This window comes from Podarcis filfolensis (assembly GCF_964270895.1).
Source record: "Podarcis filfolensis genome assembly, chromosome: 16".
Classification (NCBI taxonomy): Eukaryota; Metazoa; Chordata; class Lepidosauria; order Squamata; family Lacertidae; genus Podarcis; species Podarcis filfolensis.
In genome coordinates, this window is record NC_139620.1 from 27,157,338 (window position 1) to 27,178,571 (window position 21,234).

The window sequence follows — 21,234 nt, forward strand, 5'->3', positions numbered from 1 at the left end:
GGTTTGCAGAAGTACAAAATGTGGTGAGCCAGTGTGGTTTGGTGGTTAGGGCTCAGACTAGGACTTTGGAAATCAGGGTTCAAGTCCCCCTAGGCCACTAAGTGGAGTAGGTTAGGCCAAAAGACAGAGACTGGCCCAACCTCACAGGGTTGTTGTGAGAAAAAAAAGCAGAGACATATTCTACTCATGTAAAAACACACTGATTCCCGGACCATCCGTGGGCCGGATTTAGAAGGCGATTGGGCCAGATCTGGCTTCTGGGCCTTAGTTTGCCTACCCATGCACTAGCAAAAACATGTACATTAGTCAGTGCTGAATCAAAAAAAAAAGGTGTGCATTAGGAGAAATTCACATTAAATTACTGGCAAATTTTCATGACTTTCCAAAAAAACTGCAGAAAAGTGGAGAACTCAATTTAAGAATGGAAAAATGAGAAACTTAGAAAACCTGCCTGACTCCAACAGGGGCAAAGTGAAGAGTGTAAATTCACTTTGAGAATTCTTATGGGGTGAGACATCAGTGTGATCAAAGAGTGGAACTATCTCCCTCAGGAGGCTGTGGACTCTCCTTCCTTGGAGGTTTTTAAGCAGATGGCCATCTGTCATGGATGCTTTAGCTGCATTTCAGGGGGTTGGACTAGATGATCCTTGAGGTCCCTTCCAACTCAACGGTTCTATGATTCTATGAAATAAACACAATATCTAGCCTTTTTTAATAAAAAAAATAAACTGTCGTTCACAGACACCTGGAAACCACGATCAAATATTTCTTCCTGCACCTGTTATGCCCATCACCTCCCAAGGGAAATTCTGCTGCTCTGAAAGGGCCTTCAGCTTACTCAAGCTGAAAACTCCCACCAGCTTTGCACTTAGAATTCTCACCATGAGATGGCCCTATGGTAGAATGGATGGCGAGAAAAACTCTTTTCTGAAATAGCATGGAAGGAGCCCCTTTGTAACAGCTGCGCTTTACATACAGCTTTCAATTGTACCTGTGCACGCAGGCACTGCCTAACCTCACAAAGTAATCAGGATGAATCCCCAAAGAGTAACCGACATTGTGCAAACCAGTCAGGAGGAAGGTTTTAGAAAGCAGGTTGTCCTTTTACTGACTGAGTTAATCAAGGAAGGAATGGCTGCTCTAAACTTGGAACAGGGACGTCTTAAGCGGGGAATTCCAGGATCAAATCAGAAACTGGGATGGCTTCTGTAAATCCAGGACTGTCCCTGGAAAACAGGGACACTTGGAGGGTCAGGAAGGGATGCAGAGAAGACCATTGGTGAGTTAATCCCTGCTGGAGAGGCAGAGCAAACACTATACAGTGGTACCTCAGGTTAAGTACTTAATTCGTTTCGGAGGTCCGTTCTTAACCTGAAACTGTTCTTAACCTGAAGCACCACTTTAGCTAATGGGGCCTCCACTGCGCCGCCGGAGCACGATTTCTGTTCTCATCCTGAAGCAAAGTTCTTAACCTGAGGTACTATTTCTGGATTAGTGGAGTCTGTAACCTGAAGCGTCTGTAACCTGAGGTATCACTGTAGAGGGAAAGCCGTTCAATGCTGGGATATCAGAATCCCCACCTTGGTACTGCCATCTTGCTGCATAAAGGACACACCCCATTACAATTGCGGCAGAAGCACCCTCCATTTATCCTCATCTGTGATGAGGTATCAAGCAGGGATGAGCAACACTGTGTCTCCCAAGATGCTCCTGGGCTCCAACTCCCATCAGCCACAGCTGGTGCAACCAATGATCAGGAGGGGTTGGGAGTTGTTCAGCAACACCTGGAGCTCCACAGTTCCCCCACCCTTGAGACAGGGGCTTTATCTATATATGCATGCAAACACACCCACACCCATGCCAGGAATCCTACATGTTTCTTCCTTTCAAAGACTGGACCCTAGAAGGGAGCAGAAATGCAGATTTGCATAAGGAAGACCTTCCTCAGGCCTCGGGAGGGTTTAAAGGAGAAGAGCACGAGGCTCTTGGTCAGCAGAGCTGCTAGTCTCCCTTCTCCACCATGGGACTGAACCTCCTCGTCTTCTCGGCTTTTTGCAATGGTGAGAAATAGGGATTAGGTTTGATCAGGAGGGTTCCCCGATTAAGCAGCTGTTGACGTTGCTTTGAGCTGCTTTCCCATTTCTGCGATAGCAGAACCAATAAAATCACGGGAAGCATGTCCCTTATTGACACTGGCAAGTTTCAGAGGTGAGTGATGCAATGGTTTGGTTTCCATCTTATTCTTCCCAGGTCTCAGTTCCCAGGCTGCGTTGACTCAGACAAATGGTCCCGTCTCCGTGGCCCTCAGAGGGTCAACAACTCTGTCCTGCACTCTGCAAGGCGTGGAGTTTATCAGCACAGCCAACCCATCCTGGTACCTTCAGAGAGAAGGGAAGGCTCCCCAGTTACTAATCTACAAGTCCAGAGAAAGAGCCACAGGTATCCCTGAGCGTTTTTCTGGAGAGACATATGGCAACACTGCAAAGCTAACTGTCTCCAGCATTGAGGAGGGCGACGAAGGGGATTATTATTGTGCAGTGTGGCATGAAAACATGTTGCACCATGATGCAGTCATATGTAGAACTGGAACAACAACTCTCTGGGCCCGAAAGAGAGGTGCAGGAACAAGAGGAGTGGAGAGGAGAAAGGGGCTTGGACCTAAAATTGTTGCACGTTTAATGCACTGAAGTAGAGATTTTTGACTACAGAAGGATACTCTTTCAACTCCAGCTGTTAGCATCTACCTCAGTGTCTCCCATCGTTGGGTCTCCAGCTGTTTTTGGACTGTAACTCCCATCATCCTTAGTTGGCAAGACCAGTGGTCAGGGATGATGGGAATTGAGTGGCGAGTTCCTGTCCCCCCCCCCCCAGGGAAATACAGACACACGACACAATTATTAAGGTTAATGGGCTAAATAAGGCCACAATTTTATTGATTACAGGGGATGAGCGGTATTGGCTTAGGCATTGGTCCTAACCGACTATATCTGGCTTCAGCCCGTCCGCTTGAAGTCCGGGAAGGGTTAACCAACAGTAGGGGGAGTCCTGCTGATGCACATCAACTAGGAACTCCCCCGGGGTCACCGCTCACCGCTCAGGTCACCGCTCAGGGGCGTGCATGTGTATGCTTATGAATCTGAATTCACAAGACAATATGGCAGTCAAATAAAGAGAGAAAACATGATTACTAAATCCTGACGAACTTCTTAACTTGTCCAAGTTGGTAGAAGAGAGATTTACATGCAATGGGCCACCACCGAGGAGGCCTTGCAAATCTGGTACCCTCTGGACTACAGCTCTACAGATGCCTGATTATCGTCTTCCAAAGCAACTACTCTATTCCAAACTTAAAAATGGAAAGCGTAATGCTGGTGGTCAGCAAAAGATGTTTAAGGACTCTCTCAAGGCAAATCTAAAAAAAATGTAGTATAAACACTGACAGCTGGGAAACACTAGTCTGCGAGCACTCTAATTGGAGAACAGCCTTTACCAAAGGTGTCATGAACTTTGAAAATGTTCGAACTCAGGACGAAAGGGAGAAACATGCTAAGAGGAAGGCACATTTGGCAAACCCTTACCATGATCAACTCCCGCCTATGTCCCCACTGTGGAAGGATGTATGGATCCAGAATTGGCCTCCACTGTCACTTATGGACTCACTGCTAGAACCATGTTCATGGAAAACAATCTTACTGGCTACGAGTGATCGCCAAAGAAGAAGAAAATAATAATGCAAGTTAGGCAGTGGAATGGAAACAAGATCATTTTTCTCCCCCATCCTTAATTCAGAGATGTGGCAGTTCATCTGAATAGGGTGCAGCAGAGGCCCTTCTGCTTATTTTGTAGCTTTTATACCCTTTGGCACAAGGGTGAAAGATCAGGAGATTTGCATGAAGAGTCTGCTGTCTGGGCCACTGGAGGTTTAAGAGGGATGGAGAAGAGGCCGGTCAGAGACCCCATTGCTTCCTGTTCCTCCACAATGGCCTGGGCGTCCCTGATCATCTCAATCCTGTCTTCCATTGGTGAGAGCAATTGAATAGTGAAAGGAAGAGAAAAATCTGACAAAAGTCTTTTCCACTATAATCTAATATTTGTGAAGGTTTGGTGTTGCTACACTGTGTGAGATAGTTCTTGTTGCATGGCGAGTTCCCGACCCCCCCCCCCCCCGTGGAAATAAAGACACATGACAAAATTATTAAGGTTAACGGGCTAAAAAAAAAAGGCCACAACTTTATTGGTTGGAAGTGATGAGTGGTATTGGCTTAGGCATTGGTCCTAGAAGAAGAAGAAGAGTTTGGATTTGATATCCCGCTTTATCACTACCTGAAGGAGTCTCAAAGCGGCTAACATTCTCCTTTCCCTTCCTCCCCCACAACAAACACTCTGTGAGGTGAGTGGGGTTGAGAGACTTCAGAGAAGTGTGACTAGCCCAAGGTCGCCCAGCAGTTGCATGTGGAGGAGCGGGGAATCGAACCCAGTTCACCAGATTACGAGTCCACCACTCTTAACCACTATACCACACTGGCTCTCCTAACCGACTATATCTGACTCCAGGTTAATGGGCTAAATAAGGCCACAACTTTATTGGTTACAGGTGATGAGCGGTATTGGCTTAGGCATTGGTCCTAACCGACTATATCCGGCTTCAGCCCGTCTGCTTGAAGTCCGGGAAGGGTTAACCACCAGTAGGGGGAGTCCTGCTGATGCACATCAACTAGGAATTCCCCCTGGGGTCACTGATAGGGGGCGTGCCAGCTGGCGGTTGGCAAAGAGGGAGATCCCTGGCCGCGTCCTGCCTATATAGGGCAGACCACGCCCCCAAACCAGCCGATTCGCCGGCTAGGGGGTGATGCTTGTGGAGGGGCCGTGAAGCCTGCAACCCCACCTCCTCCTTAAGGTGGAAGTGGCTTTCCCTTCCAGGTCCCAGTGCCCAGCTGTAGCTCCACCCCCTGAAGCCCTCAGAGGTTGTGTCTGCAGGAGATATGGTCACCTTTTCCTGCAGATTCAGTGGTGGAACCCTCACTGATGGCAACTACCTTCTCTGGGTCCAGCAGAAACTGAGGAATTCTCCACGGCTGTTGATTGACCAGACCAGCAGAAGAGCGCCAGGCATCACAGCCCATTTCTCGGGGTCTAAGTCAGGGAACATCATGTCCCTGACCATCACAGGAGCCATGGCAGAAGATGAGGCTGATTATTACTGCACCATTAATATCCCTGGCCAGTATGTCACAGTGGTCCATGCATGTAGGGAAGCGAGACAAAAACTCTCCTAAACTGCCTTCATTAGCCTAAGGTCCTCTTGCAGTGAATGAAATCTTGAGGGAAACTTCACAGGCTGTCAGGACTCAGGAGAAAATTTACAAGCATTAGAGAATGGGCAGCAAAATTATAATTTATCCATTCATATTATGACTTTCCTATTTTATTTTCAAAACTTCAAATATAACTGAAAAATAAATCAAATGTGAGTGCTTTAAACTCTGTGAACTTAGTCCTACTCAGAGTAAACCCACTGAAATGAATGAACCTAAGGAAGCCATGTGTATTTAATAGATCCACTTGGAATAGGACTAGCCCATTATACCCTGCTTTCTTTCTAATACAGTGGTACCTCAGGTTACATACGCTTCAGGTTACAGACGCTTCAGGTTACAGACTCCTCCAACCTAGAAATAGTACCTCAGGTTAAGAACTTTGTTTCAGGATGAGAACAGAAATCGTGCGGCAGCAGTGGGAGGCCCCAATAGCTAAAGTGGTGCTTCAGGTTGAGAACAGTTTCAGGTTAAGAACGGACCTCCGGAACAAATTAAGTACTTAACCTGAGGTACCACGGTATTGTACTTGTTAGGCAGTCCTTTCCAATATGATTCCCCCCCCTCTTTAATAAACTAGTATCTGTTGATCTTTTACTGACATTTATTATTATTATTATTATTATTATTATTATTATTATTATTATTATTACAGATATTTATTTATTTTGATAGATAAGATGATACATCTACAATCAGGCTGTTTGCCACAATGTCCTTCAAATTCCATTCAGCTTATTTAAAGAGCAACCCGGCAAATTAGCGAGCCGGCATCGTAGCCTAAACCAGAGGGAGCCAACGTTGTGCCATTGGGTCGTTCCTGGACATAAATGATCCTTTTAAAGTTCTGCACAGTGCTTAGCGACATCCCTTTATTGACACAGAAGGAAACCAGCTGTCTGGAGCAGCCAATGAGCTTCAAGTATATTTGCATGCAGGGACGCTTCTTGCATTGAAAAGGGGATCGCCTAATTCCTCCAGCTAGAAACCCCTTTGTCCCAGGAAGCTGTGAATTCCTCACCATGGCTCGGCTCTTGAAAGTCTTCCTATTTCTTGCTTGCTGTTGCTGGGGTAGGAGGGAGGACTTCAACATGTTTTATTAAAAATATTTCCCTAGTCCTCCCCCCCCCATTTATGCCATTTCCACTTAACCTTTTTGCTACCACTTTTGGTTCCAGGTTGTGAGGCGCAGTTCACGATGACTCAGCCGCCTTTCGTCTCGGCCTCCATGGGAGAAACAGTCGGGATCTCTTGTACAAGAAGCAGTGGGGGTATAAGAAGCAAGTGGAATCACTGGTACCAACAGAAACCCAACAGCGCTCCAATACTGCTAGTATACAAGGATGAAGAGAGTGTGTCGGGGATCCCAGGGCGATTCTCTGCTTCTTATGACACCTCAGCCAGTTCTGTCACCTTAACCATCTCCAACGTCCGAGCAGAAGATGAAGCTCACTATTACTGTCAAGGTGAAGACAGCAGCACGCACACAATGATACAAGCTGATGAGGAAGTGAGACAAAAACCTTCCTTTAGGTGATTAGCTCTACTTGGTATTGCTTGCAGCTGGTAGACATCAGAGCTGACCTTGTTCTCTTAAGGGCTCGTGGGACAATTCATTCCGAACTTCAGAACATGCTGCCCACTTGCTACCAAGCCACGTTGAGGATTAATTTGTATTAATTAATGTATTAATTTACTGTATTAATTTACAAAGCATTGGTAACCCTCTCTTGAAAGGCTAGTTTATGTTATGGACATGCAGGTGAAGATGGTGAAAAAATGGATTGCAGAGAAGGAGTAGAAATGGAATTGTGTGTGTAAAGTAAAAATTAAAAAAGGGGGAGGAGGAATTGAAGCTCTAGTCTACAAAAGGTCTATGAAGGAAAATTCATAGCCTTTATCATCCTCAGACTGAACTGAATTTAATTTACAGTCATACCTTGGGTTGCAAACGTGATCCATGCGGGAGGCACGTTCGCAAACCACATGCAAACATCATGGGCTCAGCACAGGAGCCTTTCTGTTTTGAATCACCAGTAGGTGCCACTGTTGCTCTTTTTGCGCAGGGGAAGTGGCGGGGAGGCAGGTAGAATCTGCTACTATGACTTACCGTATTTTTTGCTCCATATAAGATGCACTTTCCCCCTCCTAAAAAGTAAAGGGAAATGTCTGTGCGTCTTATGGAGCGAATGTGTGGTCCCTGGAGCCAAATTGCCCAGGGGCAAAAAGCAGATCATGTTGTTGTTTTTTTAGAAAGAGGGAAGGGGGTGTTGAAACGAAGCCGCTGAGCAGCTGGTAGGCAAGCAATCAGGAGGGAGATAAGGGAGGCTAGCGATAAAGGAGGCTGCCTGGGAGGGGGAAGGTAAAAGCACATGGATCCTCAGGATTTTTGCATTGGGTCACCCCAAATTCACCATCAGATCACATAGCATGTTGATGGCTACAGAATGCACCAAAAAAGCACACACCCATTATTGCCTGGGGCCACAATGGCACAAAAATGTGGTTACAAAGCACGGATCCACATGGATCCTCAGGATTTTTGCATTGGGCTACCCCAAACTCACCGTCAAATCACATGTCTGTGGCCACAGCATGAACCACAAAAATCATACATCCACTGTTTCATTCAGAATATTTTTTTCCTTGTTTTCCTCCTCTAAAAACTAGGTGCGTCTTATGGAGCGAAAAATACGGTATACCCTACGTACATTGGGTCAACTCAGGGGTCACCTCCCCTGCCCCATCCCACAACTGGTCCTGAATAAGTTCAGGCATGGGGACTAATGTTGAAATATGGTTTCAAAACCTAATAGATTTTTGAGGGAAGTCTTCGTCTTGGAGCTAGGCATAGGGAGGAATGGGCCATAGCTCAGTGGTGGAGCAACTCTCCTGTGTGTAGAAGGAAGGTCCCAGGTTCAATCCTTAACATCTCCAGCTAAGGACAGGGATGTATCCTGCCTGAAATAACCCGGAGAGCTTCTGCTAGACAACCCTGAGCTAGATGAGTCCATGGTCTGACTTGGTGTAAGGCAGCTTCCTATAGTGGTATGAACCATTTCATAAACAGGATACAATATTTGCATGTGTTTGCATTTCCCCAGTCCTGAGAGGTTTAAGGGAGGCCAACTGGGTTCTGCTCAGAGAAACCATTGGTTCGGGAACCTGATACTACTCCGTTTCCCCTGCCATGGCCTGGACTCCTCTCTTCCTCGTCCTCTCTGTTTACTGCACTGGTTGGTAATGGGGAGCATCTGCTTTCTCTTGATGGGGGATATGGGTTCTAGCTCAGCGGTACAGCACCTTCACAAGGTCTAGGGCTCAATCCCCAGCATCTCCTGATAAGGCTGGAAAAGGCTGCTGCTGGTGTTCAGGATAGACCATGGGTAGTCAACATGACACCTTGAACATGTTGTTGGACTACTGCTCCTATACTCCCTGATCGTCATCCCTTATGACTGGGGCTGATGGAATCTGGAGTCTAATGACATCGGGAAAGCACCCCATTGGCTGTCCCTGGGGTAGATAATACCAGGCTGGGTTTGACTGGGTTTGAGCAGGAGGCATCTCCATCTCCATCTCCATCTCCATCTCCATCTCCATCTCCATCTCCATCTCCATCTCCAACTCCTTTTCTCTCCTAATCATCAACTTTTGAGAAGTGATCTGTCAATATTAACCACTTGGGACCAGTTTACCTGCAAGATCTCCTTACGCTATATATGCCCACTCAACCGCTCCGATCTGTGGAACTGGCACCATTACGGGCGCCACATAATACTCATTCTGCATTGGTAAGAAATCAATATTTTAGTGTAGCAGCCCCCACACTTGGGAATGCCCTGCCTATTGACACCCAGGCAGCAGCCTTCCCTGTATTCCCTGTGCTAAGAACCTTTAGTTTAGACCAGCTTACTCAGGTATGTAGAATGTGGCATGTGTTTTAACGTGCCTTTAGCTTATTTCTGATTCTGATTATTTTTGGGGGGAATGTTTTCAAGGATCATTTTGGGTCCGTCCCCCATTCTTCTTGTAAACCGCTTTGAGGGGTGTTTTTAACAATCAAATGGTGTGTGTGTGTGTGTGTAACAATAATAATAACTACCAATAATAATAACACTGCTCTTCCACAAGTTTTTCTCTCTTTCCCCTCACCTTGATGGAACACAATTCTCGCCAGCAATAGCCTCCCTCTTTGCTTTTCTTCTAGGGACCGTTTCTCAGTTCTCCCTAACTCAGCCACCCTCCATGTCGGCATCCCTTGGAGAAACCGCCAGCATCTCCTGTCGGAGGAGCAGCGGAAACATTGGCACCTACAATGTCGCCTGGTATGAACAGAAGCCTGGCAGTGCCCCCAAAATCCTGATCTACTGGTTTAGCACCAGAAGCTCTGGAACACCAGAGCGGTTCTCAGGTTCTGTCAACAAACCTTCCAGCACGGCCACCTTAAACATCTCCAAGTTTCAACCAGAAGACGAGGCTGATTATTACTGTTTGTCTTATGACGGCAACAACAAGTACTCATGGCGATGCAGTCCCTGGGGAAGCGAGGCAAAAACCTCTTTGCAGAAACCCAGCATTGCTTGCAATGAGCGGCTGCAGGATAGAAGCTGCACAATCGCTCCTGACCACTTCCCTCCAGCCTGACTTGCGTTAAGGGTCATAAACATAAATCTCCGCTGCATTAAAACAGAAATACGATTACTGAAAATGTTATGGTTCAAGCTGAGCCTGTGGTCACTAGAGGGAAGGAACCTGTTTCAATGCAATGGTTGAGCCTCTGGAACTGTTGCCCTGCTCACCCTATTTCTCCAAAAGACAAGAAGTTCCAGGACTGTAGTGCTTCCACAAGTTTGGCTCCCTTTGGAAGAAGTTCATTGGAGGTTTATGGATATTTTGAAATACTTGTGCTTATTTGCAAAGACTAGGGACTGCTGTCCCAGCTCACCCCGTTCCCCTGTCAGTCTGCATTTCTTGGTACAGAAAAGATTGATCTGATGTGTAGAGATCTTTCCTATTCTGATTCATTCAAGAGGGTTCTGGAAGCTTCTCTGTGTGAAACAAGCAGAAGGTTCATGATGTTTGGGTTATTCCTTCAGAGAAGTGGAATACAGGTGGCTTAAACTGGTTCTGTTATCTCTTCAGTCAAGGTCACGCTGACTATAATAATAAGGCCAGAAGGAGCCTGGGTTTCACCTTTCTCTTTCTATCTCTTTTTTTCTAGTGTGGTGTTCTGTATGTAGTGTTAAATTTTAGTCTTATTATAAGTTATTGTAAGTTTATGTTAAGTCTGCTGCAACTGGATTTCTTATGGACAGTGCCAATTCTGAATGTATTGGATTTGTGACCATTATGCTCATTTGCCTTCAGTAGCAGTAAAGCTCTGCTGGATGAAATACAACAACAACAATCTTTATTATGGTCCAGAGTCCCAACAAATCGTTACAAAGCAATACACAATTCATACAGCCTACCTCCAAGTTAAACAAGCATTTTGTTCAGAATATAGGGATCATTGGTTCTTGCAACCACCAATAAAAACTTTGCCATTGCTAATATTCTAGCATCTGTCCGGTCTTCCAATAGGAACCTGACATAGTGAGCCTCTGATTTTCCCGGGAAAGGTACCAGCAAGGGTAGTATCAGTTCAGCCCTGGCTTGCTCATATTTTGCACAGTGCAACAAAATATGTTTTATGGAATCGATGTCTTGATGAAATATTAATTGCCTCTGGTATATTTTTTGGGAATTCTGCAATGTGTTTAAGTTTTTACTCTGCTAACTATGTGTTGGAATCTGCTCTGGATCAATATGAGTAGAATGTATGACATCCCCACCCCTGCCCACCCCACTTCCTCCACACGTGACCACCCCTCCCCTTACACCTCATTTGAACCATCAGTTATCCTCCCATGGCTCACCAAAACTTTCCCTTTCTCCTCTTCTCACAGCTCACCTCATCCACTCCTCCTTTCAAAGGAGAGAGGGAGGTGCTTTGGAGAGCGGTTTGGCAAACCGCTTTCTCAAGCGCCTCCCAGCCTCTGTTAAGCAGCTCATCTAGGCTACCTGCCACCTGCTCTGCTTGCTTGTTCACTTGCCTGCCATTCTGTCATCACACCAGAGTTGCCTTGGCCACCTATTGGCAGCCATGCAAACTGCAGCGTGATGACAGCCTTACATTTTTCTGCATATAGGAAGATGCAGGTTGAGCGTAGGTGGAGGCGCACTGCTTAGAAACATTGCAACAGTGGTACCTTGGTTCTCAAACTTAATGCATTCTGGGAGTCCGTTTGACTCCCGAAACTGTTCAAAAACCATGGTACGGCTTCCAATTGGCTGCAGGAACTTCCTGCAGTCAAGTGGAAGCCGCGTTGGATGTTCGGCTTCCAAAAAATGTTCACAAACCGGAACACTTACTTCCGGGTTTGCGGTGTTCGAGAGCCGATTTGTTTGGGAGCCAAGCTGTTCAAGAACCAAGGTACCACTGCTTCTACACCAGACCTGCAGAGAGACAGTGGGCATCTCGGTGGATGGAACATCAATTAATAATAATAATAATAATAATAATAATAATAATAATAATATGCATGCTGACAGACAGCCTAATAATAAAATAGTTGCTAATATTCCTCTTCCCCACATTTTCACAAGCCGTAGATTATTTAATAACCATAGGCCTGGGTAAAGAGGAATGTTTTTGCCTAATGATGGCACAAGGAACCGGGTCAAACATATGTTGGAAATGTAAAGAAAAAGAAGGGACTTTTTACCATATGTGGTGGGAATGTAAAGAAGTTCAAAAAAAATGGGAAATGATATACAATGAATTGAAAAAAATGTTTAAAATGACATTTGTAAAAAAACCAGAAGAATTTTTGTTAGGGATGGTAGGACAAGACCTGCCATGAAAAAAAAAAGAATCTATTTATGTATGCTACAACTGTGGCAAGAGTCTTGATAGCACAAGGATGGAAGAATGAGGAAATCCCAATGAAAGAACAGTCGTAAGAAAAATTGATGAACTATGCAGAACTGGCTAAATTGACATACAAACTGCGGGACAAAGACAACTGTGACTTTAAGGAAGAATGTGAACTTTTTAGAAATGATCTAAAAAGACAACAAAATGAACTGGACTCCCTGGCAGGTTTTGAATAAACATACACAAATTTATTGGTTGATAACATGATAGATAGACAATGCAAGGATATGTGTAATTTTATAACATGCAGAGAATAATATGTGCAGAGAAATCAGAGATAGGAGCTGAGGGAAGTCCCTGGTGGGGCGGGGGAGGGAGGGATGGAAGGGGGGAGAAAGGGAAAAAAATAATGTATGTGATTATATGATTTGATAATTTGTTGTGTTGAAATTGCTTAATAAAAATATTTTTTTAAAAAAAATAATAATGATGGCACCAGGTGAGCCTCTCTGGGGAGAGTATTCTACAGTCAGGGAGCCACCACAGAAAAGGCCCATTCTCGTGTTGCCACCCTCCAAATCACTCCAGGTTGGGGGACCTAGAGAAGGGCCTCAGATGACACAAGGAGGTTCTGGGTAGGTTCGTATGGGGAGAGCCAATCCTTAAACAATTGAGGACCTGAGCTGTGTATGGCTTTATAGGTCAATACTCATACTTATTACCACCAAGGCAGTACTTAATATCTCAAAGGACTGGCCCTGCATGAAATGTTTCTTTATTGTAGATCCATTCAATGAACCATGCCAGGGTTTTTTGAATGTCCTCCTAGGCTAAGTACAGACTAACCCACCGAGGGATTTCTATCTGACTGGAAGGGCAAGCAAGGTGGATAGCAGAAAGAAGAATCCGAGTCTGCCCAGACTGGCTGTATGCAAGGAAGGACCTCTGCCCCAAACCATTCTCTCTGCTCACCCAAGCCTCTGGACCCAGATTCTTATATCTATGAATCCCAGTTACCCGAACATACTGTGACCAGCAGTTTGTAGCTGCTTTTTGTGTGCCAGTCCTCCAGCATCTATAGACAGTAGTTAAAGAGTTAGACATTTGCATGAAGGGGCTGCTCCCTTGACCTCTGGGGATTTAAAAGAGATTGGGCAGAGGCCATTAGGATATGCTTTGGCTTTAAATTTGCTCAGCAGATTTCCTCACAATGGCCTGGGGCGTGTTCCACTTCACAGTCCTGGCATCCATCATTGGTGAGGGAGATTCATTGGGAGGATGGGGGAAAATCTGATATGATGCAAAGAGAGGCATAGCCTGCCCTCCCAAGCCCTGCGCTTTGCAAAGTATTTGGTGTTGTCCACTTTAAATTAACCTACGGGTTCTTTGCCCTCCTTCCTTCCAGGTCCCAGTGTCCAGCAGTTACAGACTTTGAAGGAGACAGAATTTGTGGCACCAGGTGGGACGGTCACCATGTCTTGCAGGTTCGACAGTGGAAACATTGGTGATGGAAACTACCCTTTGTGGGTACAGAAGAAACCTGAGAGTAAACCCTGGACACTGATCTACACCACTAGCACCCGACCATCTGACGTTCCCGCCCGTTTCTCTGGGTCTCGATCGGGGAATGTGATGTCCCTGACCATCACGGGGGCCCTTCTGGAAGATGAAGCTGCTTATTATTGTTGCGTGTGGACTGGGAGTCAGAGGCACAGTGCTTCATTCAGACGGGGAAGTGAGACAAAACCTCATCTCCTTTGCTCTCTATGTACGTCAACAGAATCTGAACTCCTCTACTGTAGCCTGTTTGTTTGCATAGTGAAAGGTTTATTGAGCATGCATCCTTGCACCGTTTCTGCAGGGAGGTTCAGCCAAGCCTGCTATTTATCAAGAACTCATTCTGAACCTGTGTGCACCGCCGGCACCAGGCCGTCTGCTCTTCCAGCCCATTTCTCTGGGTCTCGATCAGGGAATGGAATTTCCTTGACCATCACCCCTGGGCATCCAGTAGGTGTCACTGTTGCCCTTTCCACTTTGGCTGGATGGAGACACATCAAGGAAGCGTTTCAGATAAATGCGTTGTATATCTAAACAGAGAAAAGAGGTGGAGGAAAACGGGACTCCACATCGCCATTTGGCAGCACAATGTTATATTGCATATGCAACGCTTATTCTTTCCCCATCTTGCTGAGTCCTAAGTATCAGTTTGCTTCAAAATTCTCTCTGCGGCTCAGTTATTGTGTAAACCGTGCTGTGCAATGTTTTATATTGTAAGTGCCACTTTATTATTTATATCTGTATTATAGATATTTTTATGCACGCTGCTTAGAGAACTTCAGTCATGGGGTGTCATAGAGATATTATTTATATGAATAAATTAGATTTGTCCTAAATCAACAACAGAAAATGAGCAGCAGAATTTGCTGCTGTGAACCAGAGCCTTTTTACACCGCAGGAGGGGGGAGAATTGGATTGGGGAAACCCTGTGGGTGCGTCATGCAGAAAGCGGAAGGTTGGGAGAAATGGCTAAAAATGGCAGTGGCGTCTGGTAACATTTTGACTTGGATTCCTATTTGACTGGATGGGAGATTCCATTGTGAGGCATTCTAATCTACGTATGGCTGTATGCAAGGAAGGTCCTTAAAAGAAAAAGGGGAAAAAAGAAGAAGGAAAAAAATCAATCTATGAATCTCTGCTCTACCGTTTTAAAAAAATCAGACCCAGTGAAGGCGGTGAAGGTCCTGTGTGAGTTTCTGGAGGCGGTTGGAGGATGGATGGCAGCTAGCAGATTGAGGTTGAAACAGAAGTACTGTTTTGGGGGGACAGGGGTGGGCAGGTGTGGAGGACTTCCTGGTCCTGAATGGGGTAACTGTGCCACTGAAGGACCAGGTATGAAGCCTGGGAGTCATTTTGGACTCAAAAGCTGTCCATGGAGGTGCAGGTCAAATCTGTGTCCAGGGCAGCTGTCTACCACCTCCATCAGGTATGCAGGCTGAGACCCTACCGCCCCCTAGACTGTCTCACCAGAGTGGTGCATGCTCTAGTTATCTCCCGCTTGGACTACTGCAATGCGCTCTACGTGGGGCTACCTTTGAAGGTGACCTGGAAACTACAACTAATCAAGAATGCGGCAGCTAGACTGGTGACTGGGAGTGGCCTCCGAGACCATATTATCCTTGTCCTGAAAGACCATGTTTCCGAGTGCAGTTCAAAGTGTTGGTGCTGACCTTTAAAGCCCTAAATGGCCTCGGCCCAGTATCCCTGAATGAGCGTCTCCACCCCCATCATCTAGCCCGGACACTGAGATCCAGCACTGAGGGCCTCCTGGCAGTTCCCTCATTGCGAGAAGTGAGGTTACAAGGAACCAGGCAGAGGGCCTTTTCAGTAGTGGCGCCCACCCTGTGGAATGCCCTTCCATCAGATGTCAAGGAGATAAACAACTATCTGACTTTTAGAAGACACCTGAAGGCAGCCCTGTTTAGAGAAGTTTTTAATGTTTGAAGTTTTATTCTGTTATTAGTGTTCTGTTGGTAGCTGCCTAGAGTGGCTGGGGGAACCCAGCCAGGTGGGTGGGATATGAATAATAAAATTATTCTTATTATTATCATTTTCTCCGAATTCAGGTCCTTACTTCTCAGATTCCCAGTGCCCTGATACCATGACCAGCAGATTGCTGCTGCTTTTTCTGTGCTAGTCCATCAACATCTGGATACAGTAGTTAAGGAGCTACCCATTTGCATGAAGGGGCTGCTCCCCTGACCTCTGGGGATTTAAGAGAGATGGGGCAGGTGCCAGTGGAATCTCTTTTCTCTTTAGAAAAACCCAGTCCGTAGATTTCCTCAGAATGGCCTGGGGCTTGCTCCTCTTCACAATCCTGGCGTCCATCATTGGTGAGGGAGATTCATTGGGTGGATGGGGGATAATTCTGATATGAAGCAGAGAGAAGCATAACCTGCCCTTCCAAGCCCTGCACTTTGCAAAGTATTTTGTGTTGTCCACTTTAAATTAACCTACTGATTATTTCCTTGCTTCCTTCCAGGTCCCAGTGTCCAGCAGATACTGACTTTGAAGGACCCAGAATTTGTGGCTCCAGGTGGGACAGTCACCATGTCTTGCAGGTTAAACGGTGGAAACATCGCTGATAGCAACTACCCTTCGTGGGTACAGAAAAAGCCTGAGAGTAAACCCTGGACACTTATCCATGACACCAGCGTCAAACCGTCTGATGTTCCAGCTCGTTTCTCTGGTTCTAGATCTGGGAATGTGATGTCCCTGACCATCACGGGGGCCCTTCTGGAAGATGAAGCTATTTATTATTGTTGTGTGTGGGCTGGGAGCCAGTGACACGGTGCTTCATTCAGATGAGGAAGTGGGACAAAAACCTCCTCTCATTTGCTCTCTGTGCACGTGAACAAAATCTGAACCTCTGTTTGTTTGATCTTCCTGTAGTGAATGAGTTCCCAAAGAAAGGCTGGGGCTTTTTTTCAGGCAACCTGTTCTTCCACAATTTCTTCAGGGAGGTTCAACAATATCTAGTTTTTATTGATCATTCATTCTATTATGTTTGCGGGAAGGTTGTATTATATTGTGCTGCAAAAACATGCTTTAACACATTTCCCAGTGCATTTTCTCATCAACTTCCTCACTGAACTCCAAGCCACCTTTTATTGTGCAATCTGAATTTGCCAGTACAGTTAAACCTTGGTTCCGAAACAGCTTAGTTGCTGATCAAATCGGCTCCCAAACACCACAAACCCAGAAGTAAGTGTTCCAGTTTGTGAACATTTTTCAGAAGCCGAACATACAACGTGACTTCTGCTTGAGTGCAGGAATCTCCTGCAACCAATCGGAAGCCATGCCTTGGTTTCTGAGCAGTTTTGGGAGCCAAAAGGGCTCCTGTAATGGATTAAGTTTGAGAACCAAGGTGCCACTGTACTATATTGAATCCTGTCCTAGCCCTCGCTGCGAGTTGGAGAAATCAAACTCCCAGTAGGCTGATGCCCAATACCATAGGTGCCAACTCTCCGGGTCCCTGAGTGCCCAATCACCCACAAAATTCCCCATGAAGGGGCTGCACATGCACAAATTTTGGTGCCAGGGCACATTGCATGGCACCTATGGCTCTGTGCACCAATGGTCGCGGGGCTAAGCTGACACTCCTGCCCAAGACTTTAATTCTTAAATTAGAGTGGTGCCCAAGCAAGGCACAGTTACAATGAACACAGGTGTGCAAGGGAATCAGATACAGAGTTTGGTTCTGACCACTGTGAGAACAGGAGGTTATACTAGATGGGTCATTGGTGTGACCAAGCAGGATCTTACTTTCTTTGGTCTGAGACATTGATCTGGCAAACAACACATTCCCTGCACCTTCCTTTTCAAGATTAGGTCAGGTGCTACTCTTAGAGCAGCAAGCAGCCAGAGTCCCAGGACCAGGGAAGCCCAACCCAAGTGGGTTGAGGTTCTGAGGTCTGCTGGTGGCAACCTTGGTGTCACACCATCTCAGGAGGTGACGTTGAAGGGAGCTCAGAATCTGATTTGCTCTCAGTAGCCTGCTTCTCTAAAGGAGACTCATCAGCGACAAGGAGAGGCACTGTTTGTGTGTGTGTTACTCTACAGCAAAAGGGGTCTACGGTGTTACTGGAAGAGAACATCCCTCAGCTCTTCTGCTTCTTCCCTGACCTGGATCCATGTCTCCATCTTCCATGTTCTCTGATCTCAAAGCCAAGGTGCCAAGGTTGAAGGACACTTGCCCTGGTAGATGTTCTTCCTAATGTTGGGCTACATACGGTTCCTTAGGCAAATGCAGTCTAAATAAGTTCAAAATATGTTTCCCCCCATGGCTTCCTATTTTCTGGTGCTACCCTAGGAACAAAAACAGGTTTGGGGGCTAAACTCTGGCAGAATCCAATGCATTAATGAACTGAGCCTGATCTTCTGGTCCCAGTTTTGTTTTTAGCTAACTCAGGAGACATTTCAGAGATGGTGTGACCTGAGTTCTTTTGTCTCAGATTCATTCTGCAAATGCCTTGGGCTAAGCAGAAACTAAACCACACCAATGATTTATATGAGGTTGGCAGGGCAATGGGGTGCCAGAAAGAAAAACACAAGTTTGCCTGTTGTTGTGTGCAAGGAAAGAGCTCTAAAATGAAAACTTAGTCCCTGAATTCAGATTCCCACTCCTCAGATTCCCTGGTCACTGAGCATACCACAACCAGCAAGACTGCAGTTGCTTTTTCTGAGCTAGTCCTCCAGCACCTAGAGACCATAGTTAAGGAGTTGCACATTTGCATGAAAGGGGCTCCTCCCTTGACCTCTGGGGATTTAACAGATGCTTTTCAGATGTCAATGAGATCTTCTTTTGCTTCAGAGAAAACTAGCCCAGCAGATTTCCCCATTATGCTTCTCTTCTCAATCCTGCTGTCCATCATTGGTAAGGGGAATTCACTTTTTGGATGGGATACATTTTCTTTGAAGCAAAGAACATGCGTCCTCTGCGCTCTAAAACCCTACAGCTTGCAGGACATTTGGTGATGCTACATTGTAAATAACCTGCCAAACAGTGAAATGCATTGTTCCCTTCCAGGTCCCAGTATCCAGCAGCTACAGAACTTGAAGGATCCAGAATTTGTGGCTCCGGGTGGGACGGTCACCATGTCTTGCCGATTGGACAGGGGGAGCATCAGTGACAGCAACCAGCCTATGTGGGTGCAGAAAAAAGCCGAGAGTAAACATCGACTGATGATGTACACCACCAGGAACAGACCACCTGATGTTCCAAGCCGTTTCTCTGGGTCTAGCTCAGGGAATATGATGTCCCTGACCATCACGGGGGCCCTTCTGGAAGATGAAGCTGTTTATTACTGTGCTGTGTGGACTGCAAGTCACTGGCACTATGCTTCATTCAGATGGGGAAGTGAGACAAAAACCTCCTCTCCTTTGCTCCCTGTGTACATCAACAGAACCTAAACTCACTGCTGTAGCCTCTGTTTGTTTGCATAGTGAATGGTTTATCGAGCATACATCCTTGCACAGTTTCTGCAGGGAGGTTCAGAGAAGCCTGCCATTTATCAAGCACTCATTCTGAACCTGTGCGCACCGCCGGCACCAGACCGTCTGCCGTCCCAGCCCATTTCTCTGGCTCTAGATCAGGGAATGGAAGGTCCTAAACCATCTCCCCTGGGCACCCAGTAGGTGTCACTGTTGCACTTTCCACTTTGGCTGGATGGAGACACATCAAGGAAGCGTTTCAGATAAATGTGTTGTAAATTTAAACAGAGAAAACAGGTGGAGGAAAACAGGGCTCCACAGCGTCATCTGGTAGCCCTGTGTTATGTTGCATATACAACACATATAAACCACTTTTCTTTACCCATCTAGTCCTAAGTATTGAGTCCTAAGTATTGGTTTGCTTTAAAATTCTCTCCGCGGTTCAGTTATTGCTTAAACCGTGCTGTGCAATGTGTTATATTGTAACTGCCTCTTTATTATTTATATTTGTAGTTTAGATATTTTCATGCATGCTGCCTAGAGAACTTCAGTCATTGAGTGGCACAGAGATAGTGTTTATAAGTAAATTAGAGCATTCACAAATCAACAACAGAAAAAGATCAGCAGAATTTGCTGCTGTGAACCAGAGCCAATCCCCTCACACTGCAGGAGGGGGGGGGGAGAATTGGATTGGGGAAGCACTGTGGGTGCGTCATGCAGAAAGTGGAAGGTTGGGGGTAATTGCTAAAACTGGCAGTAGCAACATTTTGACTTGGATTCCTATTTGACTGGATGGTCGATTCCATTGTGAGGGATTTTAATATAAGTAAGGCTGTATGCAAGGAAGGTGCTTTAAGAGAAAAGAAAAAGAAAAAGAAGGAAAAGTGAATCTGCGAAAGATTTCTCCGAATCCAGATCTTTACTTCTCAGATTCCCAGTGCCTGATACCATGACCAACTGCTTGTTCTGTGCTAGTCCTAACACAGTAGTTAACTAGTTAAGGAGCTACCCATTTGCATGAAGGGGCTGCTCCCCTGACCTCTGGGGATTTAAGAGAGAAGGGGCAGATGCCAATGGAATCTCTCTTTTCTTTCAAAAAACCCAATCCATAGATTTCCTCAGAATGGCCTGGGGCTTGCTCCTCTTCACAATCCTGGCATCCATCATTGGTGAGGGAGATTCATTGGGTGGATGGGGAATAATTCTGATATGAAGCAAAATGTTTGATGTAGATTAATGTGCTAAGCAGTTCCCTGCCTTGCTCCCTTCCAGGTCCCAGTGTCCAGCAGTTACAGACTTTGAAGGACCCTGAATTTGTGGCACCAGGTGGGACAGTCACCATGTCTTGCAGGTTCAACAGTGGAAACATCGGTGATGGCAACTACCCTTGGTGGGCACAGAAAAAATCTGGGAGTAAACCCCGACAGATAATGTACTCCACCAGCACCCGACCGTCTGACGTTCCAGCCCGTTTCTCTGGCTCTCGATCGGGGAATGTGATGTCCCTGACCATCACGGGGGCCCTTCTGGAAGATGAAGCTGCTTATTACTGTGCTGTGTGGACTGGGAGCCAGTGACACAGTGCTTCATTCAGACGGGGAAGTGAGACAAAAACTTCTCCTTTGCTCCCTTGGTGCATCAACAGAATCTGAACTGCCTTTCATAGTTTCAATGATGTCTGTACAATTACTGTGTTTTAAAATCCCGCATTATTATCCCTAAATGTATGGATACAAAGTAAAAAACATCTGAACTAGCAGTGGTAGAATATATGGATAGCAATGCTAGTCACAGAATGATATGCCAAAATAATAATAATAATAATAATAATAATAATAATAATAATAATAATACCGTATTTTTCGCTCTATAAGACGCACCAGACCACAAGACACACCTAGTTTTTGAAGGAGGAAAAGAAGAAAAAAAAATCTGAATCTCAGAAGCCAGAACAGCAAGAGGGATCGCTGTGCAGTGAAAGCAGCAATCCCTCTTGCTGTCCTGGCT

At 45.8% G+C, this 21,234-nt stretch overlaps 1 long non-coding RNA gene across 1 annotated transcript; it reads left to right on the forward strand.

Annotated features, from left to right (window-relative positions):
• The first annotated feature begins 6,286 nt into the window (after positions 1–6,286).
• LOC310751434 lies at positions 6,287–9,282 on the forward strand. Its single transcript, XR_014542494.1, has 3 exons — positions 6,287–6,386; positions 6,494–6,848; positions 9,135–9,282. It is a non-coding gene; the product is annotated as an uncharacterized lncRNA (long non-coding RNA).
• The last annotated feature ends 11,952 nt before the right edge of the window (positions 9,283–21,234 follow it).